This window comes from Pinus tabuliformis, chromosome 4_2 (genome assembly GCF_031772625.1).
Source record: "Pinus tabuliformis cultivar Carrire ecotype Pingquan chromosome 4_2, CPIR1, whole genome shotgun sequence".
In the NCBI taxonomy this organism is placed as follows: domain Eukaryota; kingdom Viridiplantae; phylum Streptophyta; class Pinopsida; order Pinales; family Pinaceae; genus Pinus; species Pinus tabuliformis.
The window spans coordinates 229495771-229507816 of NC_142304.1; positions in this window are offsets into that span (position 1 = coordinate 229495771).

Genomic DNA, 12046 nt, shown 5'->3' on the forward strand with positions numbered 1-12046 from the left:
CATACTGTCAAAATAGCCCCTGAGTGGGCCCCTTCTAGCGATTGAGAGCTACTTGGGACACATGGTATACCCGTGAACATTGTTGGAGTGACAGTAGGAAGTTCTGCCGTCGCTGTGTCGGATGACACAGTCCTAGATGTCGACGGTTGTTCAGACATTTCTAGTCTATCCAAAAAATTGCCTAGCGATTCTACAGGAGCTTCCGATGGTGGTAGACTAATTTCTGATGAAGAAGTATACAGAGTGATCCCGACTCCAAATTGCGATGGAGTACTAGATGGAGGATCCTCCATAATCTCTTCTATAGCAATCAGACCAGGTGGAAGAGGTAGACCGTAAGGTCTGTAAAATATTTCTGGTGCTGAAGAAGGTATAGAATCTACAGCGACAGATGTTTGGGGAATAACACCTTCTGAATCAGCTGTAGATGGAACTGGTTCAGTCATACAAGTGTTTACCCTCAGACTAGGATCAGTGCTACTATCCTTCGGTGGCTGTTGAACTTCTTCTATAAAGGCAGGGATACCAAAAATGTTTGGAGTAACCAGAGTCTCCGATGGTGTTGGAACACTTGTTCTAACTTTACCAGGGGATTTGGAACTGGTTAAATGAGTTTTCTTTGTCTGTAACAGTTTCGATTCTGGAGACAAAGACGGTTGACTCGTAAGCCTCCGCGAACGACGGGGTTTCAATTGACTTTCTTCCATGATTGCGGATTACTCGATCAACTAAAAATCAAAGGGGAAGTATGTTTCTGAATTAGATGAATTTTAGACGCTTTGACACAACTTGTTTTTTCAATTTTTAAGAGTCGAGAAAAAACAAAAGATGACTCTAGTCGCCTTCGATTTTTAATGAGCTTGAAGTGATAAGTGCTCAGATGGACCTTTTCTGTTAAGGAGTCTGAAAAGGAAGGAAAGGGACTACTCCGGAAATCGAGACAGAGGGATTACCAAACCAATCGCAAAACTGCAGAATACTTTTTACGGTACGACAGTCAATCTTCCCGAATGCTGTGTTCAGTGCATTGCGATCGATAGGGCGGCAGACATGGCTTCCTATGGATAAAGGATAAAGCCTATTGTGGTCTCCTAAAATATACTCGACGGTACATGGGAGCACAAGTCCGTACTGGCACTTATTGTCTCAAAGTGGAGGAATCACCCAACCAACAGTGAAAACAACAATTACTAGGCTTTACGACGCCGGAATACGTCTCTAGCCTAGACTTCTAGATGTTGTGCGTTAGGTTCCAGAGTGTTTTTAGATTCATTAAATTTATTTTATAGTTGACCTTGCTTAAGAAATTTTCCTTTCAAGTTCATCGCGTGATGTAGATGCACAATTCCTAAAATGCAATCTAATATGATAAACAGTCGTTTAGTCTTCTTTTTGCAAATGAAAATCCTAGCTACTAAGGAAAGAGAGATGGCATTCTTTCAACAAAGAGAAAAGAGCACACACTATATGCACTGTCCTAAATCAAACCAACAAACAGTCTAAATGCAAATGCACATGCATGTATTTGTTTTCAGCCTTCTTAATGTGTAAATGATAAAAAGAAAGCTAAGCACAAATCTGAATTATTTTTCAAAGCGACAAATACTAACAAGTTTTTTTTTCAAAACAAAATGAGGACAATGACAAAACTTTGCGGTTTGGAATTGAAAAGTTTCTTTCGACACTAGAAAACTACTAATTCAGATCAAATACAAGATTAACAGTGTAATCGACTATTAAGAACAATCAGATTCTCTTCTATGACTGAAAACGTCAATTGCGACACTTTCAAATCAAGAAACGGCAGTACTGTTACACTAAAAAATGTCACCATGACTATTTACAGTTAGTATGGCTCAATCAACAGTCATGCTACCCTCTTAGGCAAGTCTTATGCCTCTGCTATCCATCTCAAACTCAAAGAAGAGAGAAAGTCTTGTAAAAAATGTGTTTATCTCTGGGGACGCAGGTTCTCTCAAGCCTTAGCTACGGGGACGCTCACAATGTTCACAAAGACTGCGTCTTTGGACGCTCTGTATATTAAGGGACAGGTGCGTCCTTCTGTAAAAGGCAAAATGCGCAAGTTTCATCTTAAAAAAGTTACTTGTGGTTACTTCTAGAACTTTCTAGAGGTCGGTTTGATGAAATGGATGCGCCTCCAGTTGGTTCATGTATCCCTATTAAGGAGGAACTTATCCCATCAATAAGGGAGCTATCCCACCCAAAGAGGGGGATTATCCCATTGATGGTGGACCTGAATAACCTCTTTACAGCACTATAAATAAAGGCATTGAGACAGAGGGAGGAGAGGTTGAAGCTACACATTTTCTTTGGGTAAATGCTGCAGGAATTAGGACTCCCATTTAGAACCTTGTGAGGAGAGATTGTCTTTGCTTGATTCTACTTGGAAGTGGGTGAGCTTTGTCAAAGTAGAGGAAAACCCTTGATGGACCCTGGGAGGAACTTGCACAACACCAAGGCCAGGTTGTAAGAGTTTCTTTGTTTCGTTATTAATACAAACTGGTTCATTTTTCTCAATAGCTTGTGTTAATGAGTTATTTCATGTGTTCCTTGGTCTGCATGTTGAATATATGTTTTATTATATGAGATGCAAGTGCTTGGTAATTGTTTGATTGTTTGTGGTTGCAGGAATTGATGTGAAGGAGGAGCTCATCCGGATCGGCAAGGACGGACTACAACAACAGCGTTTTGGAATAAGGTAAGCCTAAACACTTGTAGTTTTCATATTTTAAAAGATGTATTTAGAGAAAGATTGCTCCATTTTGTCTTGCTTGTCGCTAGAGAGTTTAGACTCCTAGGGAGGTCAGTTGTGTCCACACAAACGACTTTTTCCGCCACGACAAATTGGCGACTCCACTGGGGAATCCATTAATGTGAAAGTCTTTTCCTTTGTGTGAACTTTGCTCTGAGAAAATCATTTTTATTTTCTAGTTTTTGACTGTGAGAATTAGTATTTGGGTGGCTTAGCTTTAGATTTAGTTAGATTTGGTTTTTCTTAACTTTTCCAAAAAGACACACCCTCTGAGTACTGCACAGTGCGTCTTTGGACGCGCTGTTGCCGTTTGCACAGAGCGGGCCCGCGCCTGTTATAACGGGTTGCCTGCGTCTTCCTGTAAAAATTTAGAAAAACTCCATTCTTGCTTTAATTGCTTTTAGATTTTGTTTTTTCTCAGTGTTTTCTGCCCAGATCCTTTAGTACCCTGTCAAAAATTTTCACCTGAACTTGTTTTGTGAGCTTTGAGTGTTTTAGTGGATTTCAACGAAGTTTAGGCCTAGGGTTTGATTTTTGAATAGGTCCTATAGTGACTTTGATGGTAGAAAGTTGTCCAGCCTTAGATCTCTCTGGTTTGTCAGCCTTCTTAGAAGTCGGGCCTGTCGTAAAGTCTCCTTGTGTGAGCAGCTTGCCATTTAAGTTGTCTTTTGGGTCAAATTTCGAATTACTTGTTTATAAAGTGTTGATTTCCATTTTACAAAAGAACAAAAAGATTAGAGTTTTGTTTTGACTAGTTTTTGGTTCTGCAATAAGCTAGTCCTTGATTTGATTGTGATCAAGTAAAACACCTTAGAATAATCATTGTTGGCTTTGCCTCATTAGGATTAATTAGGGTAATTTCCTTTTGATTTGTTTTGTTTTTTGAGTGAATTTTCATAGATTTCATAGTTTGCAATTGATTTTTATTAAAATAGATTTATGTTTTTTGTTAAATAAGAAAAATACAAAAACATCTCCTTTTAAAAATTTTGTTTCAAGTAGAATTTAAAGTTTTTGGAAGAAAAAGAGTTTTTTCGTGCAAGTAAAGAGTGGTCATGTTTTTATGCTTGGAAAAGACAAACGAATTGTTTCTTTGATTATCCTTAATTAAGAAGTTGCTTTTATAAAAAGTGCATTCTCTCAACTTTTTAGTTAAGCAATTCATCGAAAAAGTAAAGTAGTGGGTAAATCATCCTAGGTGCATTTTGTAGTGGTTTCGAGTCGAGTCAACACACCACTGGTTTCACTTCCATCACCTTTTGACTTAAGAAACAACCTTAAAAGTAACGCTTAAATTAAAATCAATCTAGTAATTTTTATTTTTCTAGGGCTTTGAAACACCAACATAGCTTAGGCTAGGGTCTTGGAGTAGGTGAGTACTTAACTCTCCAAGACTACAAAACCAAACAGATAGTTTATCTTGAGTAGAATAAATCCAATTGTTTCAATTGCATTCTGGGAAAGCTCCTCTTAAAGGAGAAGCACGAGCTCGTGTCCGAACCAGTGAGGGGATCATTCCCCCCTCGTTGGGAATGACGCCAGACAGTACGTATTACAAACGGTAAACCTCGGATTAACCATTGTCGAGGAGCCAGGGGTCACTTATCGGTAAACCTTGGATTACTGTCAAGGAGCCGGTAAGGGGATTGAGCTTGTTACTCTGCCCTTGCGTGCTGTCGGAGTTTAGACTGTTCCCCCAGGTGTAATTGTTGTGATTGGTAACTTTAGTGACCATAATCTTTAGGGTTCTACCGAGGTGACGGTGGAGGGAAGGTCCCACTGTACCTGGAACAGACGTCGGTTATACTCACTTGGATTTTCCGGGGGGTTCACTTCACTTCGAGACGGTTAAAGTGGAGGAACTTGTGCCGGTCTATTCATTAAGCAGGTTGCCGGGGTAACTGTTCCACCCGCCATTTCTGTACTGAATCCAGCGAGGTTGGATTTCATCACCAACTAGCGCTTTTGGTCCGGAAGACTACTGTTTGTGTTTGGTTTGACGCTCTACATTCTTTAAGCGTGTGCTTCAAATTTGTTTGCTTCTTTAGAAGACTTTAGGTGGTTTGATTTGAAATTTTTTACTTTGTTTTCGTGTGTTGTAGTTAAAAATCTTTAATTGTGGCGGAATTACCGAGACAGTCCCGTCGACTTCGGGGCAAGTCTCCTGAGATTGTTACCGGAATAGATTTGTTAAGAAAACTCTGTAAATCGCAGGGTGAATCTCCTGAAGACATTCCGGGTCAGTACGAAGGGTTAAAGGTCCTTGTAACTCCTCCTAGTGACAGTAGAGTAGGTTCACCTGAAGAAGGAGAATCTTCCTTGGTAGTCCATCCAGATTACCAAAGTTTAGAGACAGGTTATAATCCCGAAGCTGTTTCAGTTTCTGAGCTTGTCGGTAATTTTTCGTCTGCTAGTGATACAGGCGAAGAACCTGAAATATTTGAACCTGTTACTCCAACTTCTAGTGTTCCAGATTCACCAAGAATAGAAAGAATTATCACCGAAAATCTTCCTACTGGTTTGATTGCTATAGAAGAACTTGCTCCAGAGGAGGATATAGGTGTCTCTAACCTTGAAGGTCAACTTACTATTGATCTAAGGGAGCGTGAATCCATCTTTTACAGTCCTCCTAGAAGTACTACTTGGTACCTTTCGTTAACCAATTATTTGGACAACTCAGGGGTAAGTTTTTCTCCACCTCGTACTCCTTTTCCACCTAGAGGTATTTATACTCCTGTAAATATGACTGGTCAGTCGTCCGTGTTTACTCAAAGTCCTGAATCTTTTTTACACAGCGGTCCTTCTGTTCCCACTGGGTATCAATCTCTTTCTGGTACCTTTACGAGGGCATCTCCTCAACCCGTTGATCATGGGTTATTAATTGGAAACAGTGGTAATGTACCATTGGGTGTAGGAGACATTTACATGATGTCAGGTTCAGTTCCCGTTTCTCAACCTCAAGGTGGCCAATTACCGCCTGGGGGGCAACCGCAGGTAACGCCTGGGGGGCAACCTCAAGGTACACAAATCGTGTCTGGGGGGCAACCTCAAAGTCAGTATGCACCTATGGTGCAATACGCGCCTCAAGGTCAACCCCAGCCTCAATATGTACCCCAGGGTCAACCTCAGTATCAATATCAACCTCAAGGATGGCAACCTCAAGGATGGCAACCTCCAGGGTATCAACCCCAAAGTTATCAACCTCAAGGGTACCAACCTCAAGGTCAAGGTCAACCCCAGTATCAGTATTTACCTCAAGGTTATCAACCTCAAGGTCAATACTCGAGTCAAGGTTATCAACCGCCTCAAGGTCAGTCATATGTTCCAAGTGTGGGAACTGCACCTTACAATTATCAATCCTACCCTCAATCCGGTTATGGATCTCAGTATCCTCAACCTGTTACGAGTCAATACCCTGGAATGTTAGTATGGGATCCATCACAGGGTCAACAGGTGTTGCAGCCAAGTGTACAGATGGTTCCTCAAGCTGGACAACCCGTAGTTTCTGGTCCAACCCAGCAACCGCAACCTGTCCAGCCAAATGTTCAAACTTCTGTAACTTCGGTAGTTACTCAGCCGCCAATTGCACCTAGTACTCCATCTCAAACGGCTGCTGCAACTACCGCTACATCTACCATACTTACTTCTGGAGTATCGACGGCTCCAGTTTCTACTGTCCCTGTTACCACACCTCAGACATCTTTACCGTTGTCTGGATCTACGATTCAAACCACGGTCCAGATGCCTATAGGTCAGCCTGGTATAAGTACGGTTGTTACTACTCAACCTCAATTTGTTCAACCTCCGTACCAGGGACAGTACCAACATGGGCAAGCTGTCCAACAACCGGTTTACCAGTATCAACCGTATCCTGGGTACACTTATCAACAACCTCAACAACCCCAGTACGGTCCGGTTAATCCTGGTTTTCCAGGAGGATATAATATCCCAAATGCGACTCCTGTTCCTAGTTATCCTGGATATCCTCCTCCTGGGGCTGGTATTGTGACCCAGAGTTTTAGAGATCCTAACCGGCAGTTACCGTTTATCGCAACTTTGGATTTACCAGACTTGACGCGCCTAACGAACGATCCAATTCAATATCTTCCGTTCTGGCCGCCAATGCCAAATAAGTTGCCCAGTGATATACCCAAGTTTGAAGGTAAGTCTGGAGAGGATCCGTCCAATCACGTGATGACTTACCACCTCTGGTGTGCTTCGAATTCTATCTCAGATGATTCCATCCGCTTACGTCTTTTTCAACGTACACTCATTGGTCTCGCGGCCAAGTGGTACATTGAGTTACCACGGGCCTCTTTTTACAACTTTAGCCAGTTAGCTACCTCGTTCTTAACTCACTTTCAGTTGCCGGTCAGATACGATAACGGCACGGAGTTATTAACTTCACTAAAACAATCGACGTCCACGTATATTTCTGATCACATTCATGAGTGGAGACGTCGTAGGAGGTTAGTGAAAGTTTTTATCCCGGACCAAATCTTAGCTGAATGGTTTGTCAAATCATTATTACCGAAGATTACTGAAGATGTAGCTAAGGCCGGAGTAGTTACTGAGGAGCAAGTCATTGCTCAGGCACAATACCTTGACTTAGTTTACACTCAGTCGGGTACATTACACGAGAAGATTCCGGATCTTCCAAAGTCGAATCAAATCGCTGCTACTCCTTCGGGATCTCATGCCGCTGATGGTATGATTGGTATCGTGACTACGAAGAGCAAGAAGAAGTCTTCCAAGGCTTCAAATACTCCAATTATCACTTTGCCTGATTCTCCGACAGGAGAGTCTTCTCCTCCTGAACTTACCGCCGATATTCACGCTGTAGAGTCATCTACGGCCAAATCAAAAAACGGTGGAAAGAAGAAAGGAAAGAAGAAGGCTAAAGCAGACAAGGCTCCGAAGGAGAAAACAGAAAAGTCGGAAACCAATGACGAAAAGCGCAAACCTCGATATCCTTGTCTTATTTGTGAAGAGGATCATTTTACGAGAGATTGCCCTCATCGGGCCGAGGTTGTGAAAATAGTCAAAGGTTCTCCCACTCCTGCTGTGTTAAAAAATCCATTTCCGGAGCAGGAAAATAAGATGATAGGTTCTTCTTCGAATGCCAGTGAAGAACCCATTTTGATGATGTCTCATGTGAGGATTGCGACTCGATCGCAAGATTATGGTAGTAAGAATCCTGTTGATGGTAAGGAAGCAGAATCTTCTCACTCTAACCCATCAACCTCAGCTCCTGGTTCCGATCCACTACAGATCGAAAAACCTAACCCAGACTTAGTGATTAAGCCGCCCGCCAAGGGTGTACTTCGAAGGTCTGCTTTCAATCCACATGCGAGAGCAGCCCAGAATTACAACATTGTTGAGGACTTAGCTGTTTCACCCTCAGCAATGTCGGCGTTAGAAGTGCTGCAATCATGCCCAGCACAACGAAAATTGCTTTTGTCGGCTATCGGAGCTGTTGATGTTCAGGATCCAAATCTAATGATCTTCGATCTAGAAAATAGTACACCGCGTCTCCCCCATCAAATGGCTTTCCAAATTCCAGTGATAGTCAAAAACAGGCCTATTCATCGGACTGTGATTGATGAGGGAGCTTCTACGTGTATTATGTCGATTCAATGTTGGAGATCCCTTGGTTCTCCTTCGTTGAACCAATCCCCCACCATCCTTAAGGCCTTTGATGGCCGTGGGTTCCGTCCGTTTGGTATTCTACAAGAATTGCCTATAGGGGTAGAAGGTAAAACCGTTAGTCTGGATGTGGAAGTGGTTGATGCCCCTCTAGACTACAACCTTCTTTTGGGTCGAAGTTGGTCATATGCTATGACAGCGGTTGTTTCATCGGTCTTCAGAGTAATCAAGTTTCCACATAACGGTAAGATCGTGACTATTGATCAGCTGACATACTTTTCATCCGACCCAGCCTCTTCAGAGAGTATCCAGCATGTCGGTAAGACGACAATCCCTTATAGGGACGTTGGTGTAGGTTTAGTTAAGGATTCCGGTTTACTGGGAACTTTTCCTCTCCCTCCACTCAACGTAGACCCTTCATTTGCGACAATTCATATGATTACATCAGAAAACATTATTTATGACGATCCTTGGATTGTCCCATCTGACTCTGAGATAGACTCATTCGGTGATGCTATGCCTTTGAGTCCATATGAAATTGCTTATGAAGCTGTCATGTCTTTTACCGACTCGCATTCAACCGAAATCGACCAAATGAATGTGGTCAGTGAAGAATCACTTTTCACCTCAACCTTAGAACGGATAGAGTTTCCCGAAGTCGTGTCATCTGACGAACAACTTCGCGAAATCCTAAGTGTAGATGATCTACCATGGGAGGATCTCCATCACAGATCTTCGTTTTTACCTAAGGATGATGCATTTGAAAATGATTTTTCATCTATCTTTACCGCTGAATATGTCAAAGACGCTCAGGATCCAACGAAACATTCTGATTCAGAGCTGAATTTAGGGAATATTTCTCGTACTATTCCCATTGATATTTCAGTGAAGCCCGGAATTGAGGAGAACATTCATATAGGTGCCGCATGTACTGAAGAAGAAATCCAAACTTACAAGGCCCTATTCCAAGAATTCCGCGATGTGTTTGCCTGGTCTTACGAGGAAATGCGGGAATCGATCCTGCCATTGTTGTTCATGAAATAAAGACCTACCCGGATGCTAAACCCATCCGGCAACGGTTGCGTCAGATTCACCCTCGAAAAGCGGCTGCGATTAAAGCAGAAGTCGAAAAGCTGTTGAAAGCAGGTTTCATTTATCCGATCCCGTTAACGGATTGGGTATCGAATATTGTTCCGGTCAACAAGAAACAAGGAACAATAAGAATCTGTATCGACTATAGGGATATAAATCGAGCTTGTCCAAAAGACAACTATCCTACGCCTTATATCGATCAAATTATTGATGATTGTGCCGGAAGTGAAATGTTTTCCTTCATGGATGGTTTTTCGGGCTATAATCAAATCAATATTCTACCTGCCGACCAACCAAAAACGGCATTCATTTGTCCATGGGGGACATTTGCTTATTGCAAATTACCTTTTGGGCTTAAGAATGCCGGGGCTACTTTTCAACGGGCGATGTCTTATGCATTTCATGACATCAAGCACATTGTGCAACCCTATCTCGATGATTTGCCTGCTCATTCTTTACATCGAGCTGATCACCTTGTCCATCTACGAGCAATCTTTATGAGGTGTAGGCATTATCGAATTCGGTTGAATCCCCACAAGTGTGTTTTCTGTATAGAAACAGGTCGATTGCTGGGATTTGTTGTTTCAAAAGCCGGCATTCGCGTCGATCCCTCGAAAGTCGAGGCTATCATCAAATTGCCTCCTCCTTCGAGTTTGCGCCAACTCCAAAGTTTGCAAGGGAAAGCGAACTTTTTACGCCGATTCATCCCAAACTACGCCGAGGTCACTAAAGGTTTTACACGGTTGTTGAAACAGAACGCACAATTCTTTTGGGACGAGATTGCCCAACAATCTTTTGATGCACTTAAACACGCGTTGACCCATGCACCGTTGTTGCATCCTCCCAACTACAACCAGGACTACTTCTTATACCTCGCAGCTTCGCATTCCACCATTGGAATGGTGTTAGTTCAAGAAGATGAATTCGGAGCGGAGCATGTGATATATTATCTTAGTAGGACCTTGAATCCCACTGAGCTAAAATATTCGCATGTGGAGAAATTGGCCCTGGCAGCCGTTCAAGCTGTCCAGCGTTTTCGTCACTACATTCTTCTCCGTAAAACTACAGTTATTTCGGATTGCAACCCTATGATTTATATTTGACAAAACAACTGCTAGGGGGCAAGTACTCTAAATGGATCGTTATCCTGCAAGAGTTCGACTTGGAGTTCGAGAAGTCCAAGTCTAAGAAATCCTTAGTTTTCGCGGAATTGATGTGTGATTTCCCGAGTGCTGACACAGAGACTGTGGCAGAAGAGTCCATTGCGGACGAATCTTTGTTTCTTATCAGTACTGTAGATCCGTGGTACGGGGATATAATCATCTATCTCCAAACCCAAACCTTTCGGCCTGAAGCTTCCAAAGCGGAACGTCGAAAAATTCGGTTTATTGGAGATACACTTTATCGCCGGGGGGCAGACTTAGTTTTTCGACGTTGTTTAACTCACGAAGAGGCTGAGAGAGTTTTGAATGATTGTCACTCTGGAGCATGTGGCGGTCATATGTCTGGGTATGCCACAGCTCAGAAGGTGTTGCGCGCTGGCTATTTCTGGCCGTCTATGTTTAAGGATTGTATCATTGCCGTCAGGAAATGCCACAACTGTCAAGTGTTTGATCGCAAGATGCGCGCTCCACCTGCTCCTCTCCACCCTATAATTGCCGCTGGTCCATTCGCCAAATGGGGTATCGACTTTATTACTTGTAACCCTCACTCGGCCGGGGGGCATGCGTATATCATCCTTGCGGTTGATTATTTTACTAAGTGGGCCGAGGCGATGCCTACATTCGACGCAAGCGGCAAAACAGCTGCAGTTTTCGTATTCAATCATATCATAACTAGGTTTGGTGTCCCACAAGCAATCATTACTGACCATGGGAGCCATTTTCGAAACATCATGATGACTGAGCTTACAAGCCAGCTTGGTTTGCGCCACGATAGCTCTACTCCTTATTATCCGCAAGCCAACGGTTTGGTTGAGTCTATCAACAAAGTTCTAGTTATCATGATCCGACGAACCATTGGTGTTCATCGGTCGAATTGGCACAACATGTTATTTTCAGCGCTATGGGCATACCGAACCTCAGTGAAAAATTCAACAGGGTTCACTCCTTTCCAGCTAGTTTATGGCTTGGAAGCTGTGTTACCCATTGAATGCGAAATCCCATCACTTCAAATGGCTGTCGAATTACTTCCAGCTACTTCCGAAGAGGAGAAACGTTTATTGTACTTGGCTAAATTAGATGAGACTCGACGTGACGCTACATTGGCAATCGAGACTCACGCGAAACGAATGAAAGCTCAGTATGATAGAAATGTAACCCTCGAAGTTTTTCGGAAGGAGACCTAGTGCTATTATATGATCAAGCTAACGATAAGCTAGGTGCTGGAAAATTCGTTCCTATGTGGCATGGACCCTACATTGTAAAGCGAAAGCTAGCAAAAGGGGCTTATGAGCTAGTTGATTTTGATGGGGACTCTTTGGGTAAACCCAGAAATGGACTTTACCTAAAGAGGTATTATGCTTAAATGGTGGAT